The sequence below is a fragment of the Cricetulus griseus genome, chromosome 2 (assembly GCF_003668045.3).
Source record: "Cricetulus griseus strain 17A/GY chromosome 2, alternate assembly CriGri-PICRH-1.0, whole genome shotgun sequence".
In the NCBI taxonomy this organism is placed as follows: Eukaryota; Metazoa; Chordata; class Mammalia; order Rodentia; family Cricetidae; genus Cricetulus; species Cricetulus griseus.
In genome coordinates this window covers 386,866,467-386,879,828 of record NC_048595.1, presented here as the reverse complement: position 1 = coordinate 386,879,828, position 13,362 = coordinate 386,866,467, and positions in this window count along the sequence as shown.

Sequence of the window (13,362 nt, the reverse complement as noted above, 5' to 3'; positions counted from 1 at the left end):
TCCAATACCTAGAAGGCAGTTTCCATGCCATCCAGATGCTGTCTAAGGATGATCATATGAAAGACCTAGAAAAACGTGTAGATGAGCAGTTAGAGCAATTTACAGATTCACTAACGTGCTTAGAATCTTTTATGATTAAGGAGATTGAAACTTTTCAAAAGGATATCATTGCTAGGCTTAAAGATCAGTGGGATGCCTCAGAAGCAGAATCACTCCAATCCCAGGCACCTACTCCACCCAGGTATCGTGACTATTCTTCTAAGGTTGTTACTCGTACACCATTAGTGTACCCAGCTACCATGGTAGAAAAGCCAGCTTCTAAGAAACACCCTCATGGACGAATGGTTTATGAATGGCAACCTATACAGCCAAAGGATCTTAAGAATATTAAAGAATCAGTTGTCTCATATGGTCTCCATAGCCCATACGTAAAACAGCTATTACATTCATGGGCAACCTTTAACAGGGTGACACCCACAGATTGGGAACTATTGGTAACAGCTGTACTTGAGAATTCATGCCAAATCCAGTGGAAGGCATTGGTAAGGGAAGAGGCAAAGCTCCTTGAACGTCAGGGCATAAAGGAAGGTTTTGAAGCCCCTCTAGATAAGCTTCTTGGTCAGGGTATTTATGCTGACCCACAGGTTCAGGCTGAATATGATGACGATATACTGTCTCTTTGCAGGAAAGCAGCATTAAATGCCTGGGATAAGGTTCGTGAGCCAGGAGAACGTCTAGAAGCTTATACCAGAATAGAACAGGGACCTACAGAACAGTTCCAGGACTTCTTACAAAGGTTAACTAGGGCAGTAGAATTACAGGTAACAGATCCAGAAACAAGACAATCAATTATATATACAATAGCTTATGAAAATGCAAACCCTATATGCAAAAGAATACTTTTGCCTTTAAAGATCAGATCAGCTCCGTTAGAAGAATGGGTTTTGTATGCAGCCAACATTGACTATAATGTGCAAGATACTGGAGCTTGGGTAGGAGAAGCCATCTCCAAAGGTTTAAAACGGCAACAGGAAATTAAAAGTTCTAGAGGTGAGGATGTAAGGGCTTGGCAAGGAGAAGCACCTTACAGAGGTCAACATAGGTACCAAGAGGCTAGAGGTTACTGCTACTATGAACCAGAACCTTGGGGAGGAAGAGCCTTCCCCTGGAGGCCACAAAGGCACCAGGAACCTAGATGTTTCAACTGTGGTAAAATGGGACATACTAAGAGAAATTGTAGACAAATGAATTCTAATAATGCCTCATATGGAAGGCCACTGCCTTCTGGATTGTGTAGAAGGTGTGGTAAGGGCAGACACTGGACCAATGAATGTAGATCGACCAGGGACATACAAGGAAACCCCTTAAGGTCGGGAAACCCCGAGGGGGACCTCAAGAAGTCCCCCACATCGAGAAAGGTCAGGTCATTCCCAATAGCAGCGGAAGACAATCTCTCACAGGAACAATAGATAGTTCTTTGCATATTGTGAAAAAAGATATTGCTCTAGATGGTAGTTTGAATAGTGATGAAGAATCAAGTGTGAATGGACAAAATGAGAAACGCATATTTTGGCAAGCTTCTATTAATGATAAAAGGCCTCAGTTAAAAGTTAAAATTAATAATAAAGTTATTTCTGGCTTAGTGGACACTGGGGCGGATGTAACTATTATTACTCAAAAGTCTTGGCCTCAGAAATGGCCTCTTAGAGAGGCAAATGTACAATTTTTAGGAATTGGAACTCTATCTAGAGTTCGACAGAGTGTTAACTCAGTGGTCTGCATTGGACCGGAAGGACAGAAAGGGATACTGAAACCATACGTGGCAGATATAGCTATAAATCTCTGGGGTCGTGATCTCTTACAGCAATGGAATACTCAGATTAATATTCCTCCAGTGTCAGATACAAATTATGAAAAAGATCTGGTAAGACGCTATGGAAAACGGTTACCAACCATCCATGCTGTACAGAAACTAGGTACAAATGATGGACCTTCAGAGGAGCCAAAGGCCCTGCCATTGAAGTGGCTTACAGATGAACCAGTTTGGGTAGGACAATGGCCTATGACCTCTGAGAAGCTAGAGGCTTTAGAAAAGTTAGTACAGGAACAGCTAGATGCTGGACATATAGAGGAATCTACCAGTCCTTGGAATTCTCCTGTATTTGTCATCAAAAAGAAGTCAGGTAAGTGGAGAATGCTGACAGACCTGAGAGCTATAAATAAGGTAATTCAACCAATGGGCTCTCTGCAACCTGGAATGCCATTACCTTCCTTAATACCTAAAGGATGGCCTATCATAGTCATTGATCTAAAAGACTGTTTTTTCACAATACCGTTACAGGAAAATGATAGAGAAAAATTTGCATTTACTGTACCAACTCTTAATAATTCACAGCCAGTTAGGAGATATCAATGGAGGGTTTTGCCACAAGGAATGCTAAATAGCCCTACTTTGTGTCAACACTTTGTACAGCAACCTTTGGGAATAATTCGTAAGAAATTTCCACAATCTCTTGTTTATCATTACATGGATGATATTCTTTTATCAGATTCTAATAAGGAAACTTTGGAACGTATGTTTGAAATGGTGAAGGAAGTTCTGCCTCGTTGGGGATTACAGATTGCACCAGAAAAGATACAAAGAGGAAATTCTATTAACTATTTAGGTTACAAGATAGACTTACAGAGAATCAGACCTCAAAAGGTACAAATTAGGAGAGATCGGTATCAAACTCTTAATTCTCTTCAGAAATTATTAGGGGAAATTTCTCAATTACAGACAATTATTGGTGTAGAAGGACATGACTTAAAGCATTTAAAAATGGCCCTTAAAGGTGATAAGGACCTAAACAGTCCTAGAATATTATCTGATGAGGCAGAAAAAGAGTTACAATGGGTAGAAAACAGAATATTGAATGCACATGTAGATCGGATAAACCTTAATTTAGACTGTATTCTGGTTATCTTGCCATCCAGAGAATACCCTTCTGGAATTCTGATGCAGAGGGAAGACACTATATTGGAATGGATATTTCTGCCACATAAACAGAATAAAAAGTTAAAGACATATATAGAAAAGATTTCTGATTTGATTTTAAAGGGTAAATTAAGACTTCGCCAGCTGACTGGAAAAGATCCAGCAGAAATTATAGTACCTTTAACTAATGAAGAAATTTCTTCCTTATGGAAAGATAATGAATATTGGCAAATAGCTCTTACTGACTTTTTGGGAACAATTAGCAACAACTATCCCAAAACTGACAGAATTAAATTCATAAAAAAGACAGTCTGGATTCTTCCACATATTGTAAGACAAACTCCCATTTCTGGAGTTCTTACCTTCTACACTGATGCCAACAAATCAGGTAAGGCAGGTTATAAAGCAGGTGAGGTAAGTAAAGTAGTTCAAAGTCCATATACATCTGTACAGAAGGCAGAATTATATGCAATTCTCATGGTACTTAAGGATTTTACAGAACCTCTTAATATAGTTACTGATTCTCAGTATGCAGAGAGAGTCGTGTTACATATTGAGACTGCAGAATTTGTTCCTGATAATACAGAATTAACTTCTCTGTTTTTACAATTACAGGAAACTATCAGAAACAGAAGTAATCCTATGTATATTACACATATCAGATCCCATACGGGTCTGCCTGGCCCACTAGCACAAGGCAATGATGAGATTGATCGTTTATTAATTGGAAGTGTGCTAGAAGCCTCAGAATTTCATAAGAAACATCATGTAAATAGCAAAGGTTTGAAAAAGGACTTCTCTATCACTTGGCAACAAGCCAAGGAGATAGTGAAAAACTGTCCTACTTGTTCCTTTTATAATCAAACTCCATTGCCAGCAGGTTGTAATCCTAAGGGCATTCGGAGAAATGAGGTTTGGCAGATGGATGTCTTTCACTTTACAGAGTTTGGAAATTTGAAATATGTGCATCATACCATAGACACATTCTCAGGGTTCCAATGGGCTACTGCTCTTAACTCTGAAAAAGCTGATTCTGTTATTATACACCTGCTAGAGGTGATGGCAGTTATGGGTATACCTGCACAAATAAAAACTGACAATGCTCCAGCATATGTCTCTACGAAATTGGAACAATTTTTCAAATATTATAACATAAATCATGGTATACCACACAATCCTACAGGACAAGCAGTGGTTGAGCGATCTAATAGAACACTTAAGGAGATGCTCAACAAACAAGCTTGGAAGACTAAACCCCCCAAACATAGGTTGCATAATGCTTTATTAACACTAAACTTTCTTAATGCCAATGAAAAAGGACAAACAGCTACAGAAAGACACTGGACTACGAAAAAAACTGCTGAACTCAATCAGCCAGTATACTTCAAAGATGTACTAACCTCTGCATGGAAACCAGGACATGTATTACGTTGGGGTAGGGGTTTTGCATTGGTTTCTACAGGAGAAGAAACACTTTGGATACCATCAAAGTTGATCAAGATTCGACTGGAAAAGGAAAAACCTCTCGACGAGGACAAATGACAGGTATTCTACTAAGGTATATCTTATAAACTAAATAGAAACCTCCCAAAGGAAAGGGAAGTGTTTTGCTTTTATCTTCACAGGAAAACTCATCTTCAGAAGGCAAAGGACACTACATGGGTAGATACTTAAGAAGACAAGGTAGCTATAACCATCAAATAGAAGGAATGTGCCATACGGTAAACTTTACAGCTGTCTCTCAAAAAAAAAATCTCTATTTCTCTTTATTTCCTAGTCCCTATTCAATTAAACCAATCCAGTGCTGGATTTAGAGGTGGATTTGGCTTTCCTCCTCTAAAATCCAAGCACATTATTTAACTAAGCTTTAGTGTTTCTGTGTTGTATCAAGAAGCCAATTGATGTAATACAGAATAAAAGAAGAATTTGGGGACTGTCTTTGTCTTTTCTTGGATCTTTCTCTCAAGGTGTACACCCTTTCATAATTGTTATGCTCTCATGGTTGCATTCCTCAGCATGTGTACATACACAAGCAAACATTTCTCTGCTAACTGTTCATGTTTGAGTCCCACACAGCCAATGAAGACCTGCCTGACAGCAATCCCTGGACACCCTGGAAAGAAAATGGGCCACAGCTCCTCGACTGCACTGGATCCAACTTGCTCCATTTCAGCTGACACTCCGGCCAGAGGTTCGGGTACTGACTTCAATCAAGTTGAGGATTTCAAGCGAGATCTTCAATCAAGTGAATCCCATCTAACATGGACTGGATACTAACATTTTCTTTCTACAGGACCCCACATGACTATCATCGTCCCATTTCAGCAGGAAGTAACTTGGAAAATGCTACACCCCCTTTCCCCATTGTTGTCACTTAGGATAGTGTATATGGTTCGGTTTGGAAGGAGGTGTTCAGGCTTGGACACCTCTTTCAGATGACTTTAGGGTTTAGTTAAAATAGATAGTTATCTTCTTATATTTTACCTTTATACTGTTAAGTTTTAATCCTCTTTTAGACTAAAAGGGGAATTGTAGGGGAAGCTGTAGCCACGCCTTCTTAGGGGCTGGCTACAGGAGTACCTGAGGGCTTGTGAGGGCGTGGTCAGAGTGAGTAGGGGGACTGCGTTTTCGGTTTCGGTTTCTCTTTGCTGCTTGCTGTACAGACTACCACCGGCTGGCTGGTTCGCTCTGTAAGTAAGGCTTTTCCCTATTAAATACCCTTATATTTCTACCTGATTCCGTATTGGTAATTTCCTACTATAATTAATGATTGTGTTTTTATGCTAACATCAAGGCATCTGGGTTTGCAATGATCGTACTTCTAAGTGTTGATATCTGCTCTTGTCCTTGTTGGGTGGGTTTCTGTTCCTTAGTTTCTCTTGCATCTCTGGATTTTAGGAGAGTTTGGTGATTGTGGACTTCGTGGTAGGAAATGCTTCTGAAACTTTTCCAGGTGAGGTCACTGTGGAACTCAGGGTAAAATGGATTTCTAGGTATTGGGAGCTGACATGAAGGAATGGAGATAGGCTAGAAAGGGGTGTGCTGAGAGAGTCCATGAGAGGGAGGAAGCTGGGTCAGCCACAAGGATCTGAGTAGCCTCCTGGGAATTGGGACAGAGAACAAGGTGAAGCTCTAGTCAGTGGTCTGCTACAGTAGATCTGAGGCTTAGTAATTGGAGTTGCAGGAAAAGAAGGAAAGTAAAGATCACCTGTGTGGCCAGTAGGTTTCCAGTGAGTGCTTGCAACACACCTGAGACAAAGGGATGGGGTCAGGGAGGAAGCTATGGGAGAAGAGCTGCATAGTCCACTGGGAATAAGACTAAGCTGGGAAGAAGGAAAGGCCACAGATAGCACATGGTCTGCTACAAAGTTGATAAGACTAGGGAGTTGGAATTGGTGGACAGGAGGGATTTTGCCAGAATGATAAAGGGTTTCATTTGAGACATAACTATATTCCCAAGATGAATGCCACCTTAACTTTTCTAGTATGAAGTAAGTTATACTTTAAATAATAAAGCATTATTTGGGATGTGATGTCATCATGAATGCATCACTGAATGGATATCAGTGTTTGATTTTTAAATGGAGAACAAGTTCAAAATCCAGCTTTCAACTTATCAGAATGGTGTGATGCAGTTTGGGGATCATGTAAGAATGCCTCCTGGGACCTCTGTCCTCTCGTGCTGTTGAGCAACTTCTGTCTCACAGCTGACAACTAGGCATAAAAACTTTCTTTTGAAGATTGAACTTTACTATTCTTTAAAAGGAAGTTCGGAGACCATCAAGTTGTTCCCTGTCCTCTATTGGGTTGTTATTATTATTATGTGAAGCTAACTATTTTCTCTCTGTTGATATCACAAGGAGACCATTCCTCTTGGTGAAATTACAACCAAAATTTTGTATTTTGTTATACCTTGTTTGATTAACAATGCAAGGAATTTTCCTTCAGGATAAATCTACTATTATGGATTTCACGTATGTAGTGAATAACAAGACCCTTTTCAACAAACAATGAGCCTTAAAAGTTACTTGGCACTCACTGTACATACACACTGTGTTAAAAGTATTCTTTTCATGATTGATGGGGGAAGTGCTTCTGTGTGTTTGTCTTACTGGATGATAAATAAAATACTGTTTGGTCAATGAAACATCAAGTTAGACAGGAGTCAAAGAGGATTCTGGGAAATGTAGTAGAGAAGTGGTGTTCCAGGCAGGAAGTGACATAGCAAGGAGACTCATATTTAAGCAAGGAGAAACAGGAAGTGTCCTTTTTCCCCTCGGCGCCTCCTCCAGAGGTGCAATGTGAGCCACCGGCAAGAGAGGGTGCCAGCAGAAGGCATCCTCTATAAGATAAGTCTTATAAAATATATAGATTTATGATTATTAAGACTGAGCTAACAGATGAGAATCCTAGTCATTGGCCAAGCAGCATTGTACCTAATACAAGTCTCTTTGTGCATTAATTGGGTCCCTAACTCAGGTGGGCGGCTGTCGTAGAGCACACATGTGGTGGTGGAGCTTGGCAGCTTTTGGCGGAAAGATTTATCATAACACATGATTTTAGGTTTCTGCTTAAATGTTATCTAACCAGATAAGTTAAGCTTCACTGAAAGCATGCTTCTTTATGTGTAACTCTTGATCTGATTGCCTAACTTATTTTGCTCACAAGACCCTCTTCAAGCTAATGTCTTATATGTTTAGTTGTTACTATGCATAACTCCTTGTTTCCTCAAGTAACAGCATCTGATTTTTGTTTTAATTTATGCTTTTTTTCTCATGTTTTGAGACCCTCACTATGTAGCTCTGTCTAGGCTAGAATTCTAAATGCAGCTCAGGTTGCCTTCAACCTGGACTAACTTCTGTGCACTGAGATAGCAGGAGTGCATTGCCATATTTGAATTTTTAAATTTTATTTATTTATTGTCACCGCATGGTCCAAGAATGGAGTCATTCAAGGAGATTTCTGAGTACTTGGGAAGAAAAAAAAAAACAAGACAAGAGTCTTGTGACCTCAGTTGCTTCAAATCATGGAGTTTTCTTGGAATGTGTTTCTGTGCTCCTCCCAGGTGTAGCACTAAATTCATTACAATTCATTGTTTGCCAATGACAATTTATGCTGGAGAGGATGTGGAGAAAGGGGAACACTCCTCTACTGCTGGTGGGAATGCAAACTCATACAGCCACTTTGGAAATCAGTATGGTGGTACCTCAGGAAAATGGGATTCAGTCTACCTCAAGATCCAGTAATTCCACTCTTAGGCATATACCCAAAAGATGCACAATCATACAACCAGGATATCTGCTCAACCATGTTCATAGCAGCATTATTTGTAATAGCCAGAACCTGGATGCAACCTAGATGCCCCTCAACTGAAGAATGGATAGAGAAAATGTAGTACATTTACACAATGGAATACTACTTGGCCTGGGGGGGAGAGGGGGCACAACAACAATGGAATCTTGAAATTCACAGGAAAATGGATGAAACTAGAAGAAACCATCCTGAGTGAGGTAACCCAATCACAAAAAGACAAAAATGGTAATAATTTTAGACATAGAGCAAAGAATTACGAGTCTGTAATCCACACTGCCAGAAAAGCTAGGAAACAAGGAGGACACCTTGAGCCCCTGGAGCATTGAAAAGGGACAAGATCTCCTGAGCAAATTGGGAGCATGAGGTGAGAAGAAGTTAGGAGAAAGAGAAGAGGAGAAGATGAGGGGAAAAGAGGACATGAGGGAGCAGGAAGATTGAGTAGGGGGAAGAATAGAGGAGAGCAAGAAAAGAGATACCATAATAGAGGGAGACATTATAGGTTTAAAGAGAAACCAACTAGCAATCTAAGCAATAGTGAAGAGGCTTCTTTAAATGCCCTTCCCTGATAATGAGATTGATGACTACCTTAAATGCCATGCTAGAGCCTTCATCCAGTAGCTGATGGAAGTAGAAGCAGACACCCACAGCTAAACACTGAGCTGAACTCCTGGAATCTAGTTGCAGAGAGGGAGGACTGATCAGCAAAGGGGTCAAGACCAGGCTGGAGAAACCCACAGAAACAGCTGACCTGAACAACGGGGAGCTCATGGTCCCCAGACTGACAGCAGGGAAACCATCAGAGGACTGACCCAGACCCCCTGAACATGGGTGTCAGTTAGGAGGCTTGGGCTATCTATGGGACCTCTGGTAGTGGATCAGTATTTAGCCCTAGTGTACGAATGGACTTTTGGAGCCCTTCCACGTGAAGGGATACTCTATCAGCCTAGACACACAGGGAGGGCCTAGGCCCTGCTCCAAATGATGACAGAGTTTAAAGATCCCACATAGAAGGCCTCATCCTCCCTGGGGAGCAGAAAGGGGATGGGATAGGGCATTGGTGGGTGGCAGGGGAGGAGGCGAGGGAGAGGGAACTGGGATTGACATGTAAAACAAGCTTGTTTCTGATTTAAATTTAAAAAAGAAAAAATACTAATTCATTGTTTGTATGCCTCTATTGAAAAACATGTTTCCACTGTGTGCAGTTTGTCCTTGTGGTTGTACACTTTACTATTGTGACTTCACTTAGCCTTCAGAGTAGAAATGGTCTGATGCTATGAATAAAGTTGACTATTGCATGAGACTTCCTCATTTATTGGCCCTGTTCTCCCAGGTCCCACCACTTCTAGAGCAGTAAACAATTTATATATTTTACATTTTGAGAGAAGGTTGGTTTCTCTTTGGCTTTGAGTTTGCTCTGAAGCTTATGCAGACCTCCTCCAACCCCAGTTACCTGAGTATCTTGGCTGATTCTGCAGAAATGACATTTGTCACCAGACATCTACTCCCACACATAGACTTCACAGCCTCACAAGGGAACCCGAATGTGAGCTGCATCATTGAGCGTCATCTGCAGCATTTGCAGGGACACTACTCATGTGGGAGGCTGTGGACAGAGAGGCTGTATGAAGTCTATATTGCCTTTGAATTTTCTTGTGAAACTAAAATTGCCCTAAAAAATGCAGCCTAAAAGTTTAAAAGAATGATTATGAGTATCTACATTACAGATTCACATAATTTCAAATAGAAATAGTAGTGGTGTTGGTGTATGCTAAAATGGGGACAAAATTTGAAAATGCCATGCTAAATAAAAGGCTAGTGGAAGCAGAACACATATTATATGTTTCATTTGTGTGGAATGTAAACAGTAGCCAAACCAGAAGAGGAAGGATATAGTTTAGTGGCTTCCCAGGGTTAAGAGGAGCAGAGATGATGACCAATTACTGATGATAATTATAGGGTTTCATGACAGGAGGATAAAAATGTTCTAAAATTGCAATGATGGCTGCAGAATTTTGAGAAATTCTGGAATTCCCCGAGTTAGATACAAAATTCTGAGTTATATGCTTCAATTGAGTAAGTATTATAGAAATTATAGTCATAAAGATGTTATTTTTTACAAACCTATGGTTAATGAGTCCACCTGATGGTAAACATTAGTTGTACAAAATAGTGGGTTTAACTATGACTAATAAATTCTATATTTTAAGAATTGTACAGTTCTAGGGCTGTAAAGAGTCATAGAATAGGCTAAAATAATCACTATTTGTTAAAAGCCACAAGATCCTTTGTACCAAAAAACTAATAAAGACTAGATTTCAGTAAAAATGCATCACAAACAAAACTTCCTCCTTAATATACATATAATGATGCAAACAAATCACTAACAAATTAATAACCACACTATACCCAAATGGCAATAATACCAATAATTCAAGAATGTTTTCATAAGAAATAGATTGCTCTACTGTTTCCACAAGTAAGAAAACGAAGAAAACTATGCTTATCTTCATGAAGAACTTACAAAACTATTTACTGGAGTCAATGTTAATTTTGAGGAATTAAAATCCACAACTTAAGAGTATTAAAAATACATCTTCATAATAAGAAAGCAAGAGTTAACTTTATACTTAAGAGTAAGATATATTTAGGTGGTTCTTTTGATGTTTAGAATTCTAACACAAAAAATTATAAACATAGCAATAAAAATTTTAAAAAATCTTTTAAGTTGATGCCAAATGTGGTGGTTAATCTTATAGGCAACAAAATATAGCCATCTAATGAAATACAAAAGGTCTGATTAATCACTTTGTAAAATCATTAGCTATATTATATAACTAATACAGGCTAGAAAATAAAATGGAAAATTTAAACATTCATTTTTCATAACCATTAAGTATAAATACTTAGTATTTGACTCAAAAGAAATAGAAAAGATTTACTTGGATAAAGTATAAAACATAACCAAATACTTAAATAGAAATAGTTGCCCTGATACAAAGACAATAAATATGTAATTCTTCTAAAATTAATTTAATTGGCTTAATGTTACTTCAACCATAACTGTAGTGACTCTACTTTTGAAATTTAGTCTTCTATACAAAAGACTGAAATAGAATTTTAGGAGTGAGTTTATCAGAAAGTAATATTAATATATAATAAAACATTGCAGCATTACAACTTTGTAATATTTATTTTCATAATATTATTTATTATTTCTATAATAGTCACAGCATTGGGTCACATTGGAAACCCCCAATTACATTCAGATGGCACAGAAAATGCTGAGTATAATTAAATAAATGATAGTTACCAATTCGTTCATCTTTCTTTGAGATAAGGTTTTTCTGTGTAACAGCCCTGGCTGTCCTCAAACTCTCTTTGTAGACAAGACTGGCCTTGAATTCACAGAGATCCACCTGTTTCTGTCTCTGGAGTGCTGGGATTAAAGGCATGAGCCACCTTGCCTGGCCAAACTTGTTCATCTTTTCAAACTAAGATTAACAAATCAATATTGTAGGGTCCACCAATATTTTACATACTTATAGTATAAAAAGTATGTGAACTAAAACAAAACATACTTTGTTATTAAGCCTTTCTACTCTGTACTGGGGCAAAATGAGGGCAGGGTACTCTTTGCCGTTGTAAATAAAACTTTATTGTTTATACTTATAATGTCTCCCTCTCTTATATTATCTCTTATCTTGCTCTCTTCTGTTCTTCCCCCAACTCAACCTCCTTGTCCCATTATGTCTTCCTCACCCCTCCTCTTCTCCCCTTCTCATTCTCCTAGCTCCCTCCCCTCTCCCCCCATGACCCCAATTTTCTCAGGAGATCTTGTCCCTTTCCCCTTCTCCATGGGACCATGCATGTCTCTCTTAGGGTCCTCCTTGTTTACCAGCCTCTCCGGAAGCCTGGGCTGCAGGCTGGCAATCATTTACTCTATATCTAAAATCCACATATGAGTGAGTACATACAATGCCTGTCTTTTTGTGACTGGGTTACCTCGCTCAGAATGGTTTCTTTGAGTTCCATCCATTTTCCTGCGAATTTCAAGATTCCAATGCCTTTTTTTCCCTTTTGAGTAGTACTCCATTGTGTAAATGTACCACTTTTCTGTCCATTCTTCAGTTGAGGGGCATCTATGTTGTTTCCAGGTTCTGGCTATTACAAATAATGCTGCTATGAACATAGCTGAACAGATGTCCTTGTAGGAATGGAAATGTCTGGAGAGCTACAAAGATGACACCAACTAACAATCTAAGCAACAGAGGAGAGACTACCTTAAATGCCCTCTCCTGATAATGAGATTGATGACTAATTCATATACCATCGCGTAGCCCTCATCCAGCAGCTGGTGGAAGTAGAAGCAAACACCCACAGCTAAACCTTGAAATCCAGATGCAGAGAAGGACTGATGAGCAAAGGGGTCCAGACCTCCTGAATGTGGGTGCCAGTGAGGAGACCTTGAAAATCTATGTGGCCCTTTGCAGTGGATCAGTACTTATTGTTACCATAGGAACGGACTTTAGGAGCCCATCCCACATGGAGTGATACTCCCTGAGCCTAGACACACGGGGGTTGGCCTAGGCCCTATCTCAATGAATATGACAGACTTTGAAGACCCCCTATGGAAGTCCTCACCCTTCCTGGGGAGCAGAAAGGGTATGGGATGGGTATGGCATTAGTTGGGGGGGCAAGGGAGGAGGGGAGGGACAGGGACCTGGGGTTGACATGTAAAATAATTTTCTTGCTAACAAAAAAGAAAAATAAATAAAACTTTATTGAACATAACTGAATCTCTGCAGCTTCATCTGTTTCATGGATCCTTCTGCACTGCAACTGAATTGTTGAATACTATGTAAGAAACTGCCCGAAGCCCAAAATTTTTATTTTCTTAACTTTTCTTTTGTTAATTTTATTCTCTACCCTCTCATCTTCTTCCTCCTCCTATTTTCCCTCCCTCTTTTCTCCTCAGCCACCCTCCATTTCTTTTGTTAGCTTTTTAGAAGAGCTATTTTAAAGTTACTTAGACTTAAAGCTTTCAACAGCTCATATTTGTCTGTGCCTCAGAA